Raw genomic sequence first — 21,499 nt, forward strand, 5'->3', positions numbered from 1 at the left:
TACGCATCAAGGGTGGATCATTGGGAAAGGAGAGAACATAAGCTTATGGAGGGATAACTGGTCAAGGGAGGTGATCATCGGAAACCATATCCAGGATAAAAGGCTTCTGCAGAAACTCAAAGCAGCCATCAGTGCTTGCATTCAGGGGAATCAATGGAACTTCCCGGACTCCCTGAAACAAATTCTTAACAGCCTTGGGGTGGATTTAAGTCAGCTGCAGCTCCCGGATCAGCACAGAGAAGATAGAAGAGTATGGCGTCAATCCACCAATGGCTTGTTCTCGGTGAGTTCTGCATATGAAGCAATAAGAGAGAGGGTCAATGGGCCGCTGTGGACCAAGTTTCTCTGGTCAGCTGAGGTGTTGCCAAGGACGCATGGGATAGGATGAAAAATACTTCATGGGGCCATGCATACAGATGAGAAACTAAGGGCGAGGAATTTTCAGTTGGCGTCTCACTGCTGCATCTGTACGAAGGCTGAGGAAACTCAAGACCATCTTTTATTTGAATGTATGTTTGCACAAAGGTGCTGGGAGCTCATAGCAAAGAATATGCAGCACCACTCAAAGATTGCCAATAGGGAGGAAATGTTAATAAAGTGTCGAAATGAAAGCCCTCTCCTACAGGATCTATGGAAGGCAGCTGCAATCACATGTTTGGTTGCTGTTTGGAGAAATAGAAATGGGGTCTTATATGGCAGCAAGAAGTCGAGTATAAGCTCTGTCATGTTTCAAGTTCGAGGAGCGGTCAAAAGAGCATATGACCGATCGAAGAAACACATGAACAATTCCACCAGAAACTTGGAAGTTCTGAAGGCTTGGAAGTTACCGGCCAAGCTAAGGAGGGTTCCACGCATACTTGAATGCTATTGGGTAGCACCTCCTAGTACCATGATAAAAGTGAATGCTAATGGCTGTTCACGAGGTAATCCCGAAATTTTAGGTTGGGGCACGCTTCTTCGAGACAGTACCGGCAAGGTTATTGGTGCATATATTGGAGGCCTGGGTATTGCCACAAACTTTATAGCGGAGAGTTTTGCGATAGTGGAGAGCATCTCAAAAGCAGTGGAACTGGGATGGAAACAGATCTAGGTGGAATCTGATTCTACTGCGGCTGTGAAATCTTTTCAAAATGATCAGGTACATTGGCATATTCGAGCAGCTTGGGACAAAGTGAAAGAGCTCGCAGACTGGATCATTTTGACTAACACCTGGCGTGAGGTTAACTTTGGTGTGGACATCTGCTCCAAAAAAGTAGCTCACTTGGCAAAGGGAGAGAAGAAGTGGTGGGATGGCAGGCCTGCATTTATGCATAGAATTGAGGATATGAACACCACGTACTATAGATTTGTACGCTGAGCTTTGAGATAGTGATTGACTATCAATCATATCTATTCTTTGTACTTCAAAATATTTCTTATTAATACAATTACCCTTAGCAAAAAAAAAACTATAGAGATGTAAGTTGTTGCTAGGGATGATAAAGGTTGAGGCTTTAGGTTGAATCGTTGCGTGAAAACCTAAATATGATCTTTTTTCAATGGATAATTCGATTATTGCATGAAACTAGTTATTAGGTGGATTGATTACTCTTCTCTATAATTTTCTCTTCCATCAAAATCCTATTTTTATTAGTTTAGTTAATTTAGAGTTAGTTGAATCCATAGTATAATCGTAGAATAGAAATAACACTACTCTCATTGTTCTCACCATTGTTTCCTTGTGTGTGATTAATTGAATTCGTTTAGTCTTGATAGATTAAGAGTGGAACGAATCCTGACTCTCTATATTGCATAATGAATTGAGAGTAGGAATATTGATTTAAGCACTTGTTTATGTTAATTGATTATTTGTGTTTATGCATAGATAGTTAGTTAACGTAAATTTGCTATTATCAAATGGCGCCGCTACCATCTTAAACTCTTTCAGGACAAAAATTCAATTGTTTGAATCCAAGGGGCAATCCCCCATTCTCAACCCACCCACCCTTGTTTGGTTCTAACTGTGATCAGTTGGTTTAGAATAAATAAATAAAAAAAAAAAAAAAAAAAAAATATATATATATATATATATATATATATATATATATATATATATATATATATATATATAGTTTGGGATTTGTTTGGTTTGGGGTTTGTTGACCTGGCTGCGGGTTTTGGTTATGAGAGGGAAGAAAGGTCTCGCCCTCTCAATGACTTCTTCGGGGGTCTGTGCCCCACCCCCTAAGAAACGTGTCCATTGTCCTTTTCGAGATCGTCATAGATGCACCAATGGAGTAAACGGTAATGAGTTTACTGTTCCCTATATTTTCACGCATTTCGATAAACAATATTTGGATTGTCAGTTGAGTATCGATAGGGTACGAGATAAAATTAAGGATGATCGTGAATTGTATTTGTCACTAAAGAACTCCTTAAAGTCATTAGACAAATGGGTTTGTGGCATTTGTCTTTGCATCCATGCACTTGGGATGCTGTGTCGTCATCCAGATGATACCATAGAACCGCCTGCTTTGATGGAGAGTGGAGAACCCGCATGTGTTATTGTGGGCATACCACAGCCGCCCTATAAGCCCAACACTACGGATCTTACACTCACGACACACAGGGGTGACGGTGATACCCCTAATTAGGTTGGTAATGTTTTGCATCTTGATGAGACGTTACTTGATAGTGCATTTCGTATACCTTTTCGTACTATAAAAAGTATACCACGTGCTTGTCGTTTGCCTTTTTCTGGTGCACTGAAATCTGCTCTCTGGGATATTACGGCTGATCCTGGGTTAGTTATGCCTTGGGTTCGTCTCCTTTTTCTACCATGCTGTACTCTGCAAGTTTTTCAACTACAGAATCGTCAGGAACATCGTTCTGGTACTAGAAAAAACCTTCAGCAGAAACAGATTCTCCATGCCTTGACGACATGGAATGAGCCTGGTGGGATGTTTCGTCTCTTAAGTTTGTAATAAAGCCTCCTTCAATCCAGCCAACCAAGAAATCTGCCTCCACTCAGAATGTGCGTCGATGCTTACAGAAAGTTGTTGATGGACATTTTGCTACAGTGGTTAAAGTGTTATCATCATCAGGAGTTGCCTCCAATACTGCAGAGACTATATGTGCATTAGAGGAGAAGCACCCGATGTGACAACCACCTGTGAGACCGACTGTTCCATTTGCTGAGCCCCCTTTAGTGGTAGAGAGAGTCGCCCTATTGGCATGTATTCGGTCATTTCCGAAAGGCACTTCTTGTGGCCGTGATGGTCTTCGAGCTCAGCATTTGTTGGATGCCATGAGTGGTGCTGCATAAGCTATATCGTCTGATTTGCTAGATGCATTGACTCCTATAGTGAATCTTTGGTTACAGGGACGATGTCCACAGCCGTTAGCGGAATTCATCGCGAGTGCTCCGCTTACTCCATTTCTCAAGCCGGATAATGGTATTCGTCCTATAGCGGTGGGGATGGTTTGGCGTCGTCTGGTCTCCAAGATTGCAATGAAAGGAGTTTCCCAAGATGTGGTAAGATACTTACAGGATTTTCAGTATGTTTCTGGTGGTGCAGAAGCGCTTTTGCACGCTGTCAACTGCATAGTGTATGCTAACAATGACAGTACCTCTCTTTCAATGTTGCTTGTAGATTTTCGGAATGCTTTTAACATGGTTGATCGGACTACCATGTTGAAAGAGGTTCGTATCCGTTGCCCAGCTATTGCCCCTTGGGTTGAGTACTTGTATTGTCAACCTGCGAGGTTATATATGGGGGATGGCTACATATGGTCTGCTACTGGGGTCCAATAAGGTGACCCTTTGGGTCCACTTCTATTTGCACTGGTGTTGCATCCCCTGATTCTGCGGATCCAGTCCAGTTGTCAGTTGTTGCTACATGCTTGGTATCTAGATGATAGGACTCTAATTGGAGAAACAGAACAGGTGGCGACAGCTTTGGGTATTATTCAGGAAGAAAGACCTTCTTATGGGATAGTTCTTAATGTGGCTAAAACTGAGATATTTTGGCCATCATTAGATCCACGTCTCTCCACTCTGGTCTCTTTCCTTTAGATTTGTCCCGTCCTCAGCAGAGAGCCAGGTTGCTTGGAGGTGCGGTCAGCACTGATCTATCCTTTGTCATGGGCCTTGCTCGCAAGCGTGTTGAAAAGGTTGCGACTTTGATGGACCGTTTAGCTATATTAGATGATCCACAGTGTGAGTTAGCTCTCTTACGTGCTTGTGCTGGGCTCTCTAAGTTGGTATTTGTGATTCGTACTTGTCCACCATCCCTTTTTAGAGAGGCAGCTAAGACTTTTGATTGGCATCTCCGCAGTATTCTCCAGGGTATTGTGGTTTCTGATGGTCCTAACTTCGGTGATTTGCAGTGGTGTTTATCGACACTCCCATTACGTCTTGGTGGGTTAGGTATTTATTATGCCACTGATGTCTCTACTTTTGCTTTTGTGGCCTCTCGTTGTCAGATTTCTGAGCTTTAGAACCACATTCTTAGGAGTTGTGGGCCAGTGCCTTTGGATAAGATTCTTGATATTGCTAGCAGTGCATTGAGTCTTTGTCTACCCGATTTTGACCTCAGTTCTATGGCTGGGAATGTTACCGTCCCCTCAAAACCACAAAAAGTTTTGGCGGAAGCGTTCTATAGTAAGATTGTTGCTGGTCTTGAGAGGGAGTTTGTATTATCTGCTCGTCAGAAAGCAGTCATTGGATGCTTGCAGTCAGAACACGCTAAGGATTTTCTACTTGCTATTCCGATGGAGAGACTTGGACAGTGTATGTCGTCGGTGGAGTATCGTTCTATTCTCCGGTACCGTCTCATGATTCCTTTGTACTCTGATGGTGGTCTATGCCTTGTTTGCAAAAAGAGTAAACTAGATGCTTTCGGGGACTATGCAGCACATTGTAGGCATTTTCCAGGTTTCAAATACCGACATGATCATGTCAGAGATATTTTATGTAATGCATTTTGGAGGGCTGGGGTACAAGTGAAGAAGGAGGCTCCTGTGAACTTTCTCACTGATCCGAATAAGGGAAGATCTACATTTCGGCTTGCGGATGTGTTGATATACAATTGGTCTAAGGGGAGACATGCATGTGTTGATGTAACTGGAGCCTCTCCATTGGTAGGGTTTGGGAATGGAGTCTTTGAGGTGGGAGAAGCAGACTAACTAAAGAAGCGGCGTGAGGGGAAGATGGAGAAGCATGAGGAAGCTTGCACGGCTAACCAGCATTGTTTCATTCCATTTAGTTTCGACACTTTCGGTTTCTTGGAACAACATTCTATTAAGCTTCTTAAGAGACTTCAGAAAGTCATGGGCAGTAACGTTATGACAGTTGGTTCTAACAAGTTTGTTTTTAGAAGAATAGGATTTGCTATTCAGAAAGGACTTGCGGCGCAGCTTGTTGCATGCTTGTCCTAATTATTTGTAAAAATCCTTATCAGTGTCAATAAAATTTCCACTTAAAAAATAAAATAAAATAAAATAAAATTGCAAGAATAGCCTGAGCGCGACCCGCACCTACACAAGGCTACTTTTGAGCGCGCCTAGCGTTGAAGCGCCTGGAACTTGAGTTCGACCTGAGCGCGACCCACGCCCTAACAAGGCAAATTTCAGGCACCCCCCACGCTGAAGCGCCTAGAACTCGAGTTGGACTTTAGCTTGACCCGTGCCCTACCAAGGCCATTTCTGAGCGCAACCCGCGCCCTCTTCTTGAGCAGCCCGATTTTCACAGGTTAGTCGAAATTTCCATTTCTTCAAGTTATTCGGTGTTTCTAACTTGTTAAATACACTGAACTCGCATATACAAGATGTTATTCATAAGCGTAGCAAGGAGGCATTCAGGTACTCCTTCTTTCACTCCTCGTTTCTTCTGTCAGAGGAGTTTAATTATAGTATAATCAGGCTTGTTTTTTGTAGACATAAATACCACACGCCTATCTAGAATTTCACACACTACACCTGCATTAATGGCTAAATAACAAGAGACTCCTCTCTCTGATTTTTATAAAGCCCTAAACGATGGCCCTAAGTCGTGCATCGTTCTTGCAGACCTAGTGGGGGATTTTCGGATTCCCCCGAATATATTTAACTTGTTACCGGTTTTCCATGGGTTAGACCATGAGAAGCCTTATCAACACATGCGTAGGATAGAACAAGTTCTCACTACATTCCATCAACCTAGCGTAAGTCCGGATCAAGTTAAACTTAGGGTGTTTCCATTCACCCTAGCCGACAAGGCGGCGTCTTGGTTAACTGCCCAAACGCCAAACTCTATGGACTCATGGGCTACTCTTGTTCAATTGTTCATGGAACAGTTTTACCCACCCCTGAAGACAGATGAAATGCTTCAACAGATTCATTTCTTTCTCCAGAATCCTCATGAATCCTTTTCAGAGGCCTGGAATTGTTTCACTGATCTTCTCATTGAATGCACACATCATAATCTTGCGAAAGACACGCTTGTTAGTGCCTTCTTCAAGGGGCTTTTACATCATCATAAGGAGGTTCTAAATATCATGACTGGGGGTAGTTTTCTTAGTAAAGGAGCCTTGGAAGCTTATAAATTCTTAGAGGATCAATCTAAGAGGAACAATAATTGGGGAGGTAACGAATCTTCCCGCTCCACTCCTTCCTCTTTTGAGGTTAAACGTGATCCCGAGCTTAAAACTCTTATCGATGCCCTCACTAAAAAGGTAGATGCCATCTTTGTTAAACAACAACCCACTCCTGTCATGAACATTAAATCTACTCGTTGTAATGTCTGTTTTAGTCTTGAGCATTCCGACTTCTATTGTCCTCTTGTCTATGCACAACCACCACCACAACCATCACACTTTAACCAGTTAACTCAACATCAAGGACAAGGGAACTTAGGAAACCATAATAGAGGTTTAGTGCCCATGACCTAGAACTATCAACATCAAGACATGAATGCTCAACAAGCCTTAATTCTAGTTCATCCATCTACAAAAGTAGTAGTAGTGACCTTGTTGGAAAAACAAAATCAAATTATGCAACAAAACTCCAACTTGATGAAAGAAGATGAAAGATCAGCATGATCAAAACTTTAATATGATGAAACAAACGATGCAAATGATGCAGTCTTTGTGCCAAAAGGTTATTGACATGTCTCCTAACCAAAATAATAACCAAACAGGCGTGTTTCTAAGTCAAGCAGTGCCTAATCCGAAGTCAACAAACACCGCCTTCGAAATAAAAAGTATTCAGTGTAATGGTAATATAACCCCAGGGGACATACAGGCAGTCACTACCCTTCGTTCAGGGTGAGTAGTTGATAACCAAGTAACTATGTCTAAATATCACCCGCAAACTAAAAATGATACCATACCAAATACCATAATAGAAATTGAAGACCCTACAACTGTAGAAGTACCAGTTAAACCACAACAAAAAGGGAAAACCTTATAAGACCCAATAATAGAAATTGAAGACCCTACACCTATAGAGGTTCCAATATGGACACCTAGATGGAAAACGGCTAAAAATAACGCAAAGACTAATAATACTTTTGAACCTTATGCTAAATATAGAGATAAACCACCGTATCCCCAGAGACTAGTTGTGTCTAAAAAGGATGAGAATTTTGATGAGATTAGGGAAGTGTTTAAAAATCTAACTATAAACCTACCTTTTCTATATGCTATAAAAAGTCTACCTGGACACGCTAAGTTTCTAAAAGAGTTGTGCATCAAGAAGAGGAAAACCAACATACCTAATGAAGCCTTCTTAACTAAACAATATCCCTCTTTATCTGAACATAACAGAATTGTTAAGTACAAGGACCCTGGTCGTCCTACTGTACAATGCACCTTAGGTGATACCTTCATAACAACTGCTTTATTAGACCTGGGAGCGAGTGTTAACTTACTCCCTTTTTATTTATATAAACAACTGGGTCTAACAAAACTTCGGCCAACCAAAATGACTTTGCAGTTAGCCGATCGTTCTATTAAGTATCCCAAGGGTGTAGTTAAAAACATTCTCGTTAAAGTGCAGGATTTTTACTATCCAGCCGACTTTGTTATTTTTGACACAGAAGTTGCTCATGATTCCATTCCCATCATCTTAGGGCGTCCCTTCTTGGCAACCGCTAATACCCAAATCAATTGTCGGGATGGCTCAATGACTCTTTCTTTTGGGAATCTTTTTGTGGAAGTTAACATGTTTAGACAAAAGCAGGGACAACTAGGGTTGCCTATAAAAGGAGAAGTGAAGTCCATTGAGAGTTTTGTATATCACATTAGTGCTTCCGACGATCTCGTCCCCATACTAATACATAACCCTCTCATGGAAGAAGACAAAGATCACAATTTTGACTCCTTGAACATAACTGAACTAGAGAAAGAATTTTCCACCCTACCTTCCGACCCTACAAGAGATGAAGTAAACCTCACAATAGACGAGATAGATGAATTCCTCAAAGATGGAGATGAATACCATAATTATATGGATGCGAACAACCTAGATGAGGAATTCGATGAGTTTCTAAGAGCCTGTGATGATCCACCCTCTCAAGAACTGCCTAAAGAGCCACCTGATACCTTCATTTTAAGATGTGTGATAATACCAACCCATGCCACCAATAAGTTTTATGCTAAAACCACGCACTCATTTTTTTCATTCCTTCAATCTAAAACTTATCCATACCCTACATATCTTCCATAACCATCCATTTTCTCACGATCATTCACTTGGACACCTTTTCATTCAAAGAAAAAGAAGAAACTCTATGCTCGATTAGGTTCTAGATCCATCAGAATTCACTCCCATTCTACTAAGCCATGCCATAGGAAATCTTGGTGCTTAATTCTATTTGATGGTGCAATCTGTGTTAACTATTTATGGAAAGATCCACAATTATTTAGATTATTGATATATGGGAAACTGCATGTTAATACATATATATCCCATTAAGTCTAGGGAATCTAACTTTAAAAGACCAAGTTTTCGTACAATACCAACTTTCTGGAGTATATGCCAAACAAAAATTTTCAAACTTAAAAAGAGTTTTCCAATTTTGTTTCGAGGTGGCGTATTTTGGTATTTCATTTCAAATCTTGTTGCCACCCTTTGCCTGTCATGTTTACTCCAGTAGAGTTTGTGTTAGTCAGTACGTAAAAGTTTAATTGTGTTTCATGTTATCATATCATCGTTACAATATTTCTATTACAGGTACTGCCAATTTTTGCCACGTTTCTATAGTAAATTCTTTCCTTATCTTTTTACACTTTGAGGACAAAGCGTTCGATTGTTTGGGGTGGGATAGAAACATTTGCAAAAATTAGACACTTTTAGGATGTAAATTAAGCACTTTTATTTATAAAATGTTAAAAATCATAAAAATTAGTTAGTTACATAATTTAATTGTGTTATTGAATTGTTTCATGAACCCCCTTCTCCCAAATTGTTTGGGGGTGGTATAGAAACACGATGTAAATGTTTAAGCACTATTAGGTTGTATATTACGTATCACTTGTCTTATAAAAATAAGAAAATTCAAAAATATAAATAAAAAGTTTATGCTATACACTTAGGAATAATGGTATTGTTTTCTTTCGATGCTCTTAATAATCTAGAAATTTCACGTTAGCTTTGCATTAGAATGGTTTTTAGAAACTTAGGTTAATATATAGGTAATAATCTTTGCATCTTTCTATAAATATATTGCATGAGTATCTATGATTGTTTGACAGTAAGTTTCTTAAATCTAGGCTAAAGTATTTATTCTACAAATCCAGTGAGAATCCAGCCTAAAAACCTTGGATGAGTGAAATTTTTGAGTAATGACACAATGGAGAAGTATATTCCGAATAGAAAAATCACACGTCCACTTGCTTAATCACTATATCATATCCTAGGAGAGAATTTAGGCCCTTTTTGGATCGATATAGCCAGAAATTCTGACCTAAGTATATTTTCCAATAGTTGCCCCACTGAGCCTTTCATTAGCCTTTTTCATATACCACAATTCCTTTACCCAATAAAAAAAAAATCAACCTATCTATCTGGATAAGTCTGAGAAATAGGATGAGTGAAGAAAAGAGAAGAGAAAAACCTGTGTAAACAGAAATTAGTTAGTTGCTTCAGAAAAGAAAAAGAAAATAAAAAGAAAAACTCTAAAAATAGAATAAAAGGAGTTAAAAAGCCAAAATAAAAAGGCTAAGAATGGAAACAAGGTGTAGAAGCAAAATAACAAGGTTTTCTCTAGTTATATGATATGAAGACCCTATTTTCTCAGACTTGTCTTTTTTGAATATTCGTTTCCTTCATTCTTAAACCATCTCCCAATCCCCACAACACCTAATAAAAACCTCTAGCTCAATTAGGAATAGGTTAGTGTGATAGTAAGTAGCAGATGTGTTTGATCGACTTCGGCTTCCTTGTGTGTCATTGAGATTGTAAGGTAAAGTGTGCCCACTGCACACTGGAGTAGCGAAACTTGAGTGGAAAAATCAGAGTGTTTTTGTCTTGACATTTATGTGAGGACCTACTTAAGAACGTTATTCCAAAGTTTCAGAAACAGACATGTTAGTGCATTTCATAATAATAGTCATTGTATATATGTTTATTCGTAGATGATTGATTATTATGCATATATTAGCTTAGGCTTCGACTTGATTATTCTCTATGCATTGCTAGTGAGATGTATAGATAATTGAGATATAAATAAGGAAACAATAGTTTTATTTCTTAGTCATTGTAGTATAGATGAAGTTTGTGAGTACCTTCATTGGAAAACTCTCACAAGGCTATAACTCGTCCAGTAGGGAATTCCTAGTGGTTTAAGGCCTTGTTGCATATGGTCAATGCAATCGCACTCAGCGAAACGAAATTAGTTAGAACTCCATTTTTGGTCACTTATTCTAATTTCTCATATTTGCTTGAGGAGCAAAATGCTGTTTGGGGGTTATTTGATAAGAGCCCAAAACTGTAGTTTTAACCCCTTAACAATAATACTTTTAGACCAATTATGCGAGTAATAAATAAGAGTTAATGTTGATTACATGTTTTTATATATTTCAGGCATTGGAGTTATTTATGTGCAGAAATGTGTCACTTTTGCAAGATAAATGAGCAAGGGTTGGTTGCTAAGAAGTTCTGTGATTAAAGGCCAAGTTTCAAGGAGAAAAAGCCTTTTTAAAGCCCGGTCAAAGCTGAAAAGTCAAAGTCAACGCAGGCAGAAACAGCACACAAAACCTCATAAGAACTTCCGAAGGCCGTATCTTTGGACTCAGACCTCGGAATTAGGCCTATCTTATGTCAAAACGACCGGCTTGGAAAGAGCTTCCCAATGGTCTAAGCCTTGACCCAATAAAAGGAGCAAAAGTGGACGAAAAGTCTGTTGAAGTCAAATCTAGCTGAAAAGGCCTCTGTGGACTGAAGAAATTGGGTTTTGAGCTTGATTTTTCAGCCCAAAATATGGCTCCAAGCCCATGCACAAAATTGGGGATCTCTTTCTCCTCTTCAAGGGAAGAAAGGAGGTAGGCTCATTAGCTAGACCTAGATTAGAAAATAAATTAGCTTGGACTCCATTAATTAGTTTTATTACCTTGTTTTTAATTCAGTTTATTGTTATTATTCATTAGATCCGATAGTTAGTTTTAGTTCTAGTTAATTAGCATCAAATTAGTGTTTAGAATAAGATTTAGTTTTTAGAATCAATAATTAGTTTGCATTTCAAGTTTTAGTTTCTAATTCAATATTTGATTCATAGATTTAGTTTGTCTTAAATTCATAATTAGTTGTTTTAATTTGATAATTAGTATTCATAATCTTAGTTCTAAATTAGTTTTAAATTCGGTTTAATCCATTTTGAATATTATCTTATTGTTCAATTAGATTAATAAAGTTTAATACTTATATAATAATGACTTGTTCTATTTGTTTAATCAAGTTTATTTCAAGTTTATTTTAATCAAGTTTAATTTAATTATGTCTTATTATTATTGTTGATTGTTAATGAATCCAATGATATTAGACTAACCTCCCCCATTAGAGGGAATGATTATGAAACCTAATGAGGAGTAGATTGCTTAGTAAAATTATTTCATTGAGTATATATTTCAATGAGTTTAGTTTATTGTATGACTTCCAAAATAAGCATATGATAAATTAAACTAGGAATTGTTGTAATTAAGTTGAGAGACTTGGTTGTAATAATCCTACATGCTAGTAATAATGACTATAGAGATGTAAGTTGTTACTAGGGATGATAAAGGTTGAGGCTTTAGGTTGAATCGCTGCGTGAAAACCTAAATATGATCTCTTTTCAATGAATAATTCAATTATTGCATGAAACTAGTTATTAGGTAGATTGATTACTCTTCTCTATAATTTTCTCTTCCCTATTTTTATTAGTTTAGTTAATTTAGAGTTAGTTGAATCAATAGTATAATCTTAGAATAGAAATAACACTACTCTCATTGTTCTCACCATTGTTTCCTTGTGTGTGATTAATTGAATTCGTTTAGTCTTGATAGATTAAGAGTGGAACGAATCCTGACTCTCTATATTGCATAATGAATTCAGAGTAGGAATATTGATTTAAGCACTTGTTTATGTTAATTGATTATTTGTGTTTACGCATAGATAGTTACTTAACGTAAATTTGCTATTATGATGGGCAATTGAACTAATAACTAAAAACATAAAGAACTAACCTGATTGGAGAACACCATGAACCAGAAGAATTATCAAACCCTAAGCATCGACTTCATCATCTCCCTAAAAGGAGAATATTAGCCTTCCATGAAGAAGGAAGAACACGAAGAACGAGAAGAAGAAAAGTCGAAGAACATAAGACTAGAAAGACTATTTATCAAGACTCGACTAGTTAAAACCGAATCTTTTATTATTAATATCTCTCTTCCTCAAGTTCTGGAGACAAGAATGTAAGTGAATTGGCCAGTTCCATGAGGCGCTTAGGTCCTCTATTTATAGGGGTTACAATGAGTTCTAGAAACATCTCAAATCGTGGTTTTTTTCCTATTTCAAATCAACCTCTTTCTGAGTCCAACTTCATTTCCAAAACTGTAAAAGAGGTAGGCTACAGTGTCAGTTCATGCGTCTGGACGCACAGGCTAGTGCAATTCCTTGCGTCCCAGACGCAAGAGTCTGTTTTCCCATTTTTTGCTCCATCCTTCTTTCCTCTTTTGTGGGCTTTGGTCCAAGTAACAAATCCTTTGGCCATGAGCTTCCAAATAATCTTTAAAACAGGTCCAAGTCACATCTTTCATGGCTTCAAATCCTTGGTCTTCTCCATGATTATCTACGAGCTTCTCATATGGTCCTTAATGTTCCAAATTGCTCCGTTTTGCCCATTTTTCTCTAATATTCTACAAAACTCTCTTTTTCACCTATAGAATCATAAAACATATATGACTTACAAGCACTGTAAGTCCACTAAGATGGCTAAACAAGAGGTATAATCGAGGGTTAAAATGCACTTTTTGAGCACTTATCAGATACATCAATAAGGTAACCAGACCTCTCTACTTGGAGGGTGTGGTTGTAAGTGTCGGAGCCTTGAGTCCACAGTATATCTTGCACATTCCACATTTACACTTTTACTCATCGTTTGAGTAGTGTGCCCCTATGGAGCAAGCATATAATTTTTCTTTTCTTATTTTACACTTCTTTTTAGAATAGATTTTCTATTCCTGTCATTTACAATTCCTGTCTTTATTTTCATTTCCCAGTTTTCTGTTTTTACATTTCTTGTCTTACATAAGCATTTTTCTTTCAATCTTCACCTTTGACGCTGAGTAGTCTTTCCTCTATAAAGAAGAGATGTGAAACAAAGCAGAGGGCGATGGGGATTGATTGAAGGTGTCTTACGGTTGCCTCTCATGGTTGTTTAGCATGTCTTGTCTTCCATAGGCATGTCATACCATGGGATGGTTAGCAGCTGGAGCACTTGATTTCAAATTTTTTTTCCTTCTATGGGTGATTTCTAATTGTTTCGAGTTTCGTCTTTCTTTCTGGTTGAAATAACTACCAAATAGGGCTAACTAGAGATTAGGAGAGGAGAGACTAGATTATCTAGCAATAGAGCTAGTCCTCTTCACTAGATTTGCTTTCTTGCAAAACAAGGAAGTGCACAATCTAGGGTAAGCCAAACCTCACGCAGGTTCTCAATTAGAATCACTTAATTTCAAGCATCTTCTATTGGGAGGATCACTTTCATCATAGTGATTTTTCTTAATAGTTTTATAGTTTATATTTTTCTGTCATAGTAATTTAGGAACATAAAAACCAAAAAGCCAAAAACAAATGTTTCTTCTTTCTTTAATAAAATTCTTTGTTTTCACCGCGCTTATAATAGAAGATTCTCGATACATCAATAGTTAAGTGATTTTTCAAAACGGGCAATGGATTTTACATAGACCAACCCCTAGAACAACGCAATCTAAGGGCGGTTTGAGATCAGCTTTGCTTACTAAGGGTCGCCTATATCACCGAGCTAATCGCCCGGGTCAGGACATTCCATGTCTTGCGTAGTAAATCCCCCAACTCGCGTAGCTGAAGCTCTGTCTGTCTAGATTGGGTTCGCCATAGAGCCGACACGAAAGTTTCCTAAGATTATATGTTATGATTTGTTTTCAAGTAGTAACATCTAAAATCATAGTTTTTTAGTATGAGTTTCTTAAAACATTTCTCCATAGTTTTCAAAACCAGAGGATATAAAAATGAAAGTTATACGCCCGGAGTAACCAAAATGCTATCGGATTAACGTGTAATTTTATCTTCTTGGCAAAACCTTTATATGGATAGAGATGTATTTTTAATTAAAAAAAAAAAAAAAAAAAAAAAAAAAAAAAAAAAGTGTCTCCAAACGAGAATTAAACAAATAGAGTAACCCAAAATGATACTATTCTCTGTTTAATTCTATCTTTTGCCTCCACCTCCTTATTTTGTCTTGATAATCTAACGTTAACAGACTCAAAAAATTTCAAATTTTCAAAATTTTCCTTTCTTAAAAATCTTTCCCCTCTCGTTTAAATCTTTTCCCCTTCTAAATCTCTCTTATTTCTGAAAAACTTTTCAAAAATGTCCTCTGTAGCAAACAAAAACCCTCCACCTAGCAAGACTAGATGGATCAGTTTCAATGATCGTGTGCAAGCACTTCCTAGATAACTGCAGCTTAAGATATGGACACATATACCGAAAATCAATCCTGGTTTAGATAAGAGTTCATACGTACAAAAGCGACAAGCTATGAGAGAAGGTGAAGCTTTAGATAGTGGTGGTAACTTCAAAATAGTTTGTTTTAGAAGTAAGGTTCATCCTAAATTGTTTAAAGTTTAAGTGTGGGAGTTATGAAGAAGAAATGTAGACTTTTGTATAGATTAGATTGGTTTTAAGCTAATGAAAGCATTGAAAGCTTTAGTTGTTGGAATTGAAATGACTTGAAAACATTGAAAGAAAGATGGATTAAAACTTGAAATAAGAACAACAAAACAAGATTGAAGATTGAAATAAGAACAAGTAAAATAACAAGTTTTGATTGAAAAGAAATAAAACAAACAATAAAGTAAAAACTTGAATTGAAAAACTAGACAATAAATTGAACAAACCAAATGGTTTGGCTCCTAACACAATGGATGGTTTCTCTCTCCCTTACTTTTGGGTTATATACCCCTACTTTTGCCTTTTACAGATTTGCTCTTCTCCATTACAAATTAGACACCTCACACTTCACTTTTGTTTTTGCTTTTTGGTTTCTTCTTGACCAAGGTAGGTTTTAGGAGAATGTCATATTTTGAGATAAGGGCTCCATCTCTGGTCTTCTAAATTGAGGGCTTTGACTTTTGACTTTGATCGTTGACTTTGACTTTTTCAGCACTTTTCCATAATAGCTTCTGGTCCTCATAATAAGCGTGATTAAGGCTCCTTTTGGTGATAAGACACAGCTTTTATAATAAGTGGTCTAAAATACTCCTTAACCTGAAAAAGACAATAAAAGCTATGAGTTGCCTTTTCGTTAAGCGTAAGAAAGGTTGCAATACAACAATAAACGGGTAATAAAACACACATTTGGGAGCTGATCACCACCCCCAAATAGCATCTTGCTTGTCCTCAAGCAAGGATGAGAGAAAAAACTAAGACCACAAATGAGTAATTTATTATAAGTTATACTATTCTCGTTTCGCAGAGTGCGATTGCATTGATAATATACAACAAGGCCTTAAACCACTAGGAAATCCCTAGTGGACGAGCTTTAAGCCTCGTGAGAGTTTTCCAGTGAAGGTACTCACAAACTTATTCTATTTAGTACAGAGAGTCTTGTTTCCTTATTTATTCTCAGAAATTCATACATCTCATTAGCAGTGAATAAGGACAAGCTCCTTTGAACTTAGAATAACATATATACAGTAATTTAATCATCTAAAGATAAATGTGCAAAAAATTAGCAATGAAATACAAAAGCAGAGTTGTTTCTGAGGCTTTTGGAGAGCTTCGTTAAATTGGATTCTCACAGGGGTGTGTTGCAATCACAACTCTCTGATAGATTCACTCAAGGTTCATTCTCTCAAGTGCAGTGGGCACTTATATTTCTCACATACTCAAATGACGTCCAAAGAACCTGGGGTCGATTGATCACGCTTGCCACTTACTATCACACTATCCTATTCCTAATCGAGATAGAGGTCTTTTAATAGTAGTTACGGGGCTAGGGTGATGGTTTAGAAAGAAAAAGGAAGGAAAAACAAAATATGATAAGTCGAGAAACTGGTCTTCATAATACTTGTAACCAGAGAAGAACCTCGTTTTGTTCTTTTGCTTTTGAATTGTGATACATTATTTTAGCCCTTTGGCTTTGTGACTCCATTTGATTTCGAATTTTGGGAGTTCTAAATTTGTTTTTGTTTCTTTTTGTTTCTGATATCGCCTCCTTTTGATTTTGAACTTTTAGGAGATTCGATTTTTTGACTCCTTTGATTTTTTTTGGAGTTTTGGTTTTTGATTGGTCTTTCTTTTCTTCTCTTTCTTTTCTTTTCTGTATGAAGCAAATAACTGTTTTGTTTTTGTACAAGGTCTTCTCTTCTCTTTTTTTGATATCCATCCAGTTCTCAATTTGTCAGCTGGGTAAGCTTTTTATTGTGTGTTGTGACAGATAAGAAATTTTTGGTGAAGAATAAAAAGGCTTTTAGAAAGGGTGAAGGCTCAATAGGGGTAACTAGAGGAAAACTATCTTTTTGGGTTTTTAATATTTATTTGGCTATATCGATCCAAAAATGGCCTAAATTCTCTCTTAAGATATGGCGTGGTGATCAAGCAAGTGGACACGTGGTCTTTCTATCCGGACATCCTTTGTGTCATCACTGAATAATCATTCAGATGAGACTTTTGGCTAGATTCTCACAATATATGGAACTTAATTGTTCTAACCTTGGCTTCGAAAACTCACTGCTATATAGAAACAAATGTTGATACATGACATTCATGAAAAGATGCAGAAACTATTATATGTTTATTAGTCTAAGTACGAAGAACAAGTCATTACTCTATTGCTATCATAAGACTTCTAAACTTTTTATTCATCATAGAAAAATGAAACAAGACTTTTTAATACTAAACAGAAAAATATTTTTAATTTGGTCTTTCTCTAAAAAAAAATTAGAAAGGAAGAAAAATTTTTTAGAAAAGAAGAAATATACTGTTATATCTACTATATAGAAAATGCCTAGTTTTTGCAAAATGTTACTATACCACCCCCAAATAGAACTATGTTTTGTCCTCAAAGTATGAAGAGATAAGAAAAGAGATTACCATAGAAACATGAGCAAAAATGGTGATACACCTGTATTCTGTTCTTCATGATGAAAATACGCCACCCCCAAATAAGTTTAGGGCGTGGGTTATTTGATATAGAGCGAGAAATACATAGTTTATTATAATAAAGATATTTATTCTACTATAAAATCTTTTTGGGTTTTTGGGTTTTTGAAAACATATATGAAATGCATGAAAAAAAAATGGAAAATTTTGGCATAATGTATTTGTTTTACCTTATACTCATATACCAAATTCCACAAGAAAAACAAAACAAAATGAAACAAGAAAATAATATTAGGCATATAATTAAACTTATATTATGTTATACATGTAAGAAAGAAATAGAAAAATAAATTAATCCAACTATACGAACACTAGGGAGAATCCTAGTCAGGATCTGTGCATGACTCGTCACGACGTCTAGAAGATCCTTCTCCTTGCTGACGTCGGGACATGGCATGTCTATCACTACGTGGGAGCGCGTCTTTGATGCTCTGCAGTGTTCTAGTGACACTGTGCTGAAAACGTCACTGCTCCTGCTGGAAGGACCGTTGCTCCTCTCTAATGGTCCATTGTTCCGCTGTAATGTTACCCTGAGTGTCCCTGAACTGGTGGGGATACGAATGGAGAATCTTCTGGCCTCCATGGAGGAAGTGAATTCCATCCATGGGCTGAGTGAACTATCGAGTGGCATCTTTAATGAAGTAATCCACCTTCTGGGTCGGGTGTGCTTGCTCAGCGGCTCTGGCGGCAGGTGGAAGCCATAACTTTTGGACGCAGTGGGCATAGATAGGACCTGCAGTAGCGTCCTTGACCTCCACTAGGGCATCTGTGTCTTCGAACCCCCAATACTGAATGATCCTGGTGACCAGCACTGGTAGAGGGGCGGTTGACTTCTTCGGTTTGCAGAGTTGCTCAAAGATAAAGGAGACGATGTAGAAGCTATTCTTCTGCTCTTGAAGAATCCATAAAAGATGAAGCATCGCCTTACCTATATCCGAAGGCTTGGCCGAGCCTAGCAGGTTGTAGGTTGTCCACTGATATACTGCTAGCTGGTTCCTTCATAGCGAACTCTGAAACGCACAGTGAGACTTGGGGTTTTTAACCCTCAAGAAGTGTTTATACCATCATCACGTCGATGGTCTTTTCGTCTGGGGACTGTTTCATCTGAACATAAGCCTTCAGAAGAATCCCCAAAACTCCACTCTAGGAAGTGTTTGCATACAATCATTGAAACTGATCAATCTAGTCTTGCTAGGTGGAGGGTTTTTGTTTGCTATAGAAGACATTTTTGAAAAGTTTTTCAGAAACGAGAGAGATTTAGAATGGGAAAAGATTTAAACGATAGGGGAAAGATTTTTAAGAAAGGAAAATTTTGAAAATTTGAAAAATTTTGAGTCTTTTAACGTCAGATTCTTGAGACAAAATAGAGAGGTGAAGGCAAAAGATAGAATTAAATAGAGAATAGTATCACTTTGGGTTACTCTATTTGTTTAATTCTCGTTTGGAGATGCCTCGTCTATTTTTTTTTTAGTTGGTTTTCTCATTCAAAATACATCTCTATCCATATATAGGTTTTGCCAAGAAGATAAAATTATACGTTAATCCGGTAGCATTTTCGTTACTCTGGGCGTATAACTTTCATTTTTATATCCTCTAGTTTTGAAAACTATAGAGAGATGTTTTAAGAAACTCGTACTCAAAAGCTGTGATTTTAGATGTTACTACTTGAAAACAAATCATAACAGATAATCTTAGGCAACTTTCGTGTCGGCTCTGTTGCATAAATAGACTTTTGCCCACAGTTGTCCTATATTTTTAGCCATGGTCATGAACCTTTGCATATTCTCCTATGACTTTTGATCGTAGCAAATAGGTTTTTCATAATTTCGTAGCTTTAATATTTTTACCCACGGTTTAACTGTTTACTTGGGCCGTCGCTACAGCCACGGCCAAAATCGTCGGGTATGATTTTTCTTCAGAGAGATTGCAAACAATTTGGGGGAGAAAGAATGAAAGATAACATCTAAAAACACACACATAGAAACCGAACTCAGAGAGAGAGAGAGAGAGAGAGAGAGAGAGAGAGAGAGAGAGAGAGAGAGAGAGAGAGTTTCTTTATCTCTCAACGCCACCTTCTTCAACTTCAATACTAATTCTTCCATCTTCTTCGATATCATCGAAACTGTCGACATCCATTTTTCGTGCAATTCCAACCAATGTTTTTTCAATTTCAATTTCAGATCCGCACTAAAAAACAGTTATGGGGAAAGTATCAGCAGCAGCAACGATTGATCAAGGTGGATTCAATTTCGATCTATGTAGAAGAAATGAGATGTTAATGAATAAAGCTATCGCAAAACTGGTACCACTATCGTTAGCCTAGTTTTCCAGGTCCGATTTTAAAACTAAACTTAATGTAATTTATTTTTTTAATTAATTAATTAATAATAATTACTAATTAACTAATCTATTGTTTTTTTCAGGATGGAATTATACTTGGAGCATATACAAGAGCTACTGAGGGACCTATAGTTGCTTATAAGAATTGTGAGAAGATTCATTATATGGCACCTAATATATATTGTTGTGGAGCTGGGACTCCTGCTGATACTGAGGCAGTTACAGGTAATATATTATCACAATTTTTTTTATGTCTTTTTAGTTGTTAAGGATCTTATTTTTTTATGTCTAATTATATTGATTGTTGTTTAGTTACCAAGGACATGTGAGTGCTGCTTTGGTACTTGGTGGAGTTGATATTACTGGACCTCATGTTGTTAGTATCCAGAAGAAGAAAAGATGACTCGAAGATCCCCTTTAGATTTCCCCATTGTAAGTTGTTCTGCCTTCATCGTAATTTCAAGTTTTTTGTATTGTAGTGATTGAATTGATTGAAATTAGAAATGGGGTTTTTGTGAAATGAATTAAGTTTGAATCTTTTTTGTGAGTTTATGAGGAAATTGAGCAAGTAATTGGTAATAAGCATGTGTTTTTATAAGAAGCTTGTTAAACAATTCCCAAACTCATCTTATACTAATTATTTTGAGTTGTGACTGTTAAAAGTTGAGATTAGTGTTTACTCAAGTTACACTTGACAATTGCCAGCTTTGGAAGTTCTTATTGTCTTTTAAGAAATGATTTCTTATATATTGTCTATAGGACACTGAAGTTCAGCTGATATGCACTGCAAAGTAATCTTAAAACGACCAAGCTAAGTGCATCATTGCTAAGTCATTAGGATTTGTTATGACGATAAGAAACTTAACTAACTCGGCGCAAACTGAAACTGACTTAGCTGTATTCAAAACCAAACTTTGAACCTAGGCCTGATTAGGCTCATTGTCTAGACATTGGACTAACCCCTACATCTCACCTCTAATGCAACGTAGCTTCACGCATATGGGTGTCTAGTGTTGCATAGGCTCTTCTAATTAAAAGCGCACATAGGAACATATATCTAACCATAAGAAACATAAGAACTTTAAAAAGTGTTGCTTCCCCCATCTAAATTGAGACAATGTATGGAAATCAAATTGAGTGTATGAAAATGGCTAATTGGGTAGTTCGAGTTTAGGACTTCTTGTAGATTCGAGCTGATGAGAGTGACAACTTTCGGGTGTTTGTGATCTAGGGAGAGTGGTTAAGTGTTTAGTCATTGTTCGCTAATATTACAAGTTGCAAGTGACATACAAGTTTT

At 37.2% G+C, this 21,499-nt stretch overlaps 1 pseudogene; it reads left to right on the forward strand.

Moving 5' to 3' along the window:
* The first annotated feature begins 20,062 nt into the window (after positions 1-20,062).
* Positions 20,063-20,605, forward strand: LOC147515907 (proteasome subunit beta type-7-A pseudogene; annotated as a pseudogene).
* The last annotated feature ends 894 nt before the right edge of the window (positions 20,606-21,499 follow it).

This window comes from Coptis chinensis, chromosome 2 (genome assembly GCF_015680905.1).
Source record: "Coptis chinensis isolate HL-2020 chromosome 2, ASM1568090v1, whole genome shotgun sequence".
NCBI classification, from domain to species: Eukaryota; Viridiplantae; Streptophyta; class Magnoliopsida; order Ranunculales; family Ranunculaceae; genus Coptis; species Coptis chinensis.